Source organism: Sciurus carolinensis, chromosome 16 (genome assembly GCF_902686445.1).
Source record: "Sciurus carolinensis chromosome 16, mSciCar1.2, whole genome shotgun sequence".
NCBI classification, from domain to species: domain Eukaryota; kingdom Metazoa; phylum Chordata; class Mammalia; order Rodentia; family Sciuridae; genus Sciurus; species Sciurus carolinensis.
In genome coordinates this window covers 19,010,013-19,014,610 of record NC_062228.1, presented here as the reverse complement: position 1 = coordinate 19,014,610, position 4,598 = coordinate 19,010,013, and the positions used below count along the sequence as shown (strand labels likewise).

Below are 4,598 nucleotides of genomic sequence, written 5' to 3'. Positions count from 1 at the left end.
GCCAAGAAAACTCTGTGCATACACACATACACATACATACACACACACACACACACACACACACACACACACACACACTCCTCACCTGAAAAAACCAGCCACACTGGCTCCAGAGCTCCATAGTACCTGACACGTGTGTCTCAGGGACAATAAAAGAATCAGTTGACCTCTGTAATCAACATGAGAGAAAAAAAATATTAACAGTTATTTACATCACCCCATTTATCTTCCTGTTCCTCCTCAAACAGGTATATCCACAACAGAATCCTGTTTTGCTGAGTGGGGAACTGGAAAGAAATATCAGTTGGTAAAGATAAAAGATTCCTAAATTGGTGGAAGTCAGGAGTCAGCAAATTACAGCCTGGAGGCCAAATCCTGTCCACTTCCTGGTTTTGTAAATAAATTCTTACTGAAACACAGCTGCACCCTTCCTAATGGCCAGGGATGCTTTCTTGTTACCAGGGCAAAGTGGAGTAGATGTGACAGAGGACATACAGTCCACAAAACCTAAAATGTTTGCTAGCTGACCCTTTACAGAAAAAGTTTGATGACTTCTACTGAAAAATAAAAGCCTACAAAAGTCAGAGACGTCCAGGAAAGAGAGGTAAAGTGGGAGGAAATACCCTGAGATGGAAAGAAGAAAGAAGACACTTAAGGAAGGAGAGGGAAATAGGGGTGAAGTGATTACACAGATGGATTTTTAGATTTTTGCTGCCTAACACAAAGAATGGGGTATTCCCTTGATCTTCCAAGGTTTCTGTTCAAAATACCTGCACTATTTTTCAAAACTTTGGAAATTATATTTGTGGCATTACTGAAGCCAAGTTCTATGAGATTTGTCTACAGACAGGAGGTCCTGGGCACATGTTGCAATAACCAAAGGAAGACCTTCACATTTGGGTTAAAAGAACATAAGGACTGTGAGCAGAGGTGCACCCCTGTCATCCCAGAGGCTCAGGAGGCTGGGGCAGGAGGATTGCAAATTCAAAACCAGCCTCAACAACCTCACAAGGCCCTGAGCAACTTAGCAAGACACTGTTGCTAAATAAAATATTAAAAAGGGCTGGGGATGTGGCTCAGTGGTTAAGCACCGCTAGGTTCAATCTCCTGTACCAAAAAGAAAAAAAAAAAAAAAAACACAAGGTTTTCAAGAAAGGACTCATGGTAAATGCAGAGACAATGAGACCTCATTCCCTTCCTCTTTGTCCTGTGCCAAGCCATCCTACCTACGAGATGACTGAAGGTGAGACCAGAATCCTCGCAGAGCTCAATGCAGTAACAGTAATTGCGATCAGAGGGCGGGCTATTTTATCAGATACTCCCTATTCACTACCCCACAGAACTTCCAAGAGAACCTCAGCAGGGTCCCCTGTTATTTGGCCCATTCTACAGGTATAATAATTGAAGCTCAGATGAAGCTAGCAGCAGATGATACTGCCAAGGCCAAGATGTAAACCTGGCTCCAGAGGACATGCTCATGATTGTGCCCCTGCCCCATGTTCAGAGAGTTCCGAACCATTAGTACCCCCCAGAGATGCCAGCCAGGTGCCCACCTCGTCATCAAAGCCTCCTAGTGAAGCCCCACAGACCGCCTCCTGAGGAGTTCTGAAAGCACTGGAGGGCACCCCACTCCCAACGTCCCCCTTATTTTCCAGAGAATTCTTCTGCTTCTTTCACTTTCATGATCCTTTCCCGTCCCCTCGTAATGCTCGCTCCCTTTCTGTGGAGTGAGGATTGCAGATAACACAGATAACAGATCATTAGGAGGTGGTGACGAAGGGCACTTCCAAAGGAGATGCAGGACTAGCTGAGGCAAAGCAAGGTACCCCACGCATTTTCAGCAATTGCAAGACTCCAGACAAGCGCACCTTTACAAATTCCCAGGAAACCAGCCCAGAAAGCAGACCTACTCTAATAACTGAAGTAACATGATTTTTTTTTTTTCAGGAGAGACACCATTATTTGTCATTTTACTACAAGAAAGTCCATTCTCCCAAAAGTCTGTCTTAAGAATGTACTGTGATGGGTACTGAACAGGAGCCTCAGCAATGTTATAGAGTAAATTCTAGGAAAATTGTCACCAGGTTCACCCTTATATACTCAATATGCTTGCAATGCTGTGTTTATTCAACATTTAACAAATACTTGTTGAGGATAGTGAGATTTGTAGGGAGCCCCATGTGTGGGGGATGGGGGGACAGATCCACCTCCAACACTTGAAGCAGACACACAACCACCAGAGAACCATCGGAGAACAATTGAGAATTTCAGCAAATCCTGCCATTTTGTCTTGGCCTATGCTGGTTTCGTCCCTCCAGCAAAGAGGAAGGCGATTGGCCAGACTCCACCTCCAGCTCTCCAGCAAGGTCAGAGTGCCACAGACAGTGATGACTGAGAATCAGTCCCCTCCCATTTTCCAATCACCCAGACCTTTGTTTAAGAAAGCAAAATCAGCCTTCGACCCAACTATCCCACTCCTCAGTCTATACCCAGACAACTTAAGATTGGCGTACTTCAATAACGCAGCCACATCAATGTTTATAGCAGCTCAACTCACAATAGCTGAACTATGGAACCAACCTAGATGTCCTTCAACAGATGAATGGATAAAGAAAATATGGTATATACAATACACAATAGAATATTACCCAACTTTAAAGAAGAAAGAAATCTTGGCATTTGTTGATAAATGGATGGAGTTAGAGAATATCGTGCTAAGTGAAATAAGCCGAGTCCAAAAAACCAAAGGCCAAATGTTTTCTCTGATATGTGGAAGCTAATTCACAATAAGGGGGTGGGGGAGAATAGGAAAGAATAGACTTACTTTAGAAAAAGTAGAGGGGAGTGAAGAGAGAGGAAGAGGTATAGGAGTAGGAAGGATAGTAGAGTGAAACAGGCATTATTACCCCATGTACATATATGACTGCATGACTGATGTGATCCTGCAATATGTATAATCAGAAAAATGAGAGATCACACTCTATTTATGTATGATCTATCAAAATGTATAAATGTAGAATGCATTTGAATTTTTTTGAAAAAAAATTCAAAACTTTTTTTTTTTTAAAAAGCAAAATCAAAGCGGCCCAGGCAGGTCCCAGACAGCCAGGACCCCAAGGTCCACCTTCTCTACCTGCAGGTTGCTGACCCTGCCACCCTGCTTGAGAAAATGAAGCTCAAGGATTCTGCCTTTGAGTAGGCCCAGTGACATTTCCACTGGCCCCCACACTAACCTCCCAGCCCCAGGGCCTTTTTCCCGAGGGATCTCTCTCAGCCTCAAAACAAGAATCGACAGTTGGAGCCAGGGAGTGGGGCTGGTTTGGCCGTGCCTTGGAGGCCTCAGCCAGGTCCTGAGGATGGGAAAGAAGTCTCAAATTAACTAGAGCAAACAGCGGAAGCTGAAAAAGCAGAGCCAGGGTGGGGGTGTAGACTCCCAGCTCCTGGCCCTCTCTGGGCACCCCTAGGTGATCCAAAGAGGAAGAAGAAGGGATGGCAGCAGTAGCAGGGAGTGAAACCCCAGCCCCTGTGCTCCCACAACCCCTCCTAGGGCACCCTAAGGAGCCCCTGCTGCTGGCAGTGAAGGCCAGGCGGCGGGCAGCACACAGCAGCCCAGATGCAGATGCAGCTCCAGGGAGGGGGAGATGCGGGTCATGGAAGAGGACTGAGGATGGAATCAGGTGACGACTCATGGTGTGTTGCTGCCTAAAGCCCTTTACAGGGTGACCTTGGTGGAGTGCAGTCTGTGTGGGATCAGACCTGCCTCTCCCGTGCTGAGATTAAGAACGCCATGCTAAGTGAAATAAGTCAATCCAGAGAAACCAAAGGCGAATGTTCTCTCTGCTATGTGAATCCTAACACACCGTCAGGGTGGGGACCGCGAGGAAGAGTAGAAGTTCAGTGGATTAGACAAAGGGGAATGAAGGGAAGGATGGGGAGGGGACCAGGAAGAGCGTAGAATGAATGGGACATAACTTTCCCGTGTTCACCTTTGAATACACTCCACATCATGTTCAGTCACAAGGGTGGGGTCCTAATTAGAATAAGTTATTCTAATAACTTAATAAGTAATTCTAAAATATATCTAATATATCTATATATATATAACTAATAAGTAATTCTAAAATATATCTAATATATCTATATATATATAACTAATAAGTAATTCTAATATATATCATAGGTACCTACACAAAATGCATGTATAATATGTCAAAACACACTCTACTGTCATGTATAGCTAAAAAGAACAGATTTTAAAATAGTGTAAAAAAGATTAAGAACACCAGTGTCCCTGACTTTTTTTTTTTTTTTTTTTTTTTTGTCAGAAATTCAAGGAACTGTGATCAGAGACTCCATGATGAGGGGTGCTTCCCCAGTGTGGAGAGACCTGATGTCTCTAGGCTGGAACTGAGAAATGATGATATAACTTAAGAACTGAGCCCCTAGGCTTATTCCCCTGGAACCTCGATACTGTCCCTGCTTCAGGGCGGGAATTCCCAAGGGATACTCCTTTGGAATGGAAATGGGTGTCTTTCAGCCTGCTCCGTCCTTCCTCCCCACTCTGTGGCCTTGACATTGGACCTATTGTAGTTGGGGGA

The 4,598-nt window shown here is 44.5% G+C and overlaps 1 pseudogene; it reads left to right on the top strand.

Moving 5' to 3' along the window:
* The first annotated feature begins 1,233 nt into the window (after positions 1 to 1,233).
* On the top strand, positions 1,234 to 3,502 carry LOC124967065 (PHD finger protein 23-like; annotated as a pseudogene).
* Positions 3,503 to 4,598: the final 1,096 nt, after the last annotated feature.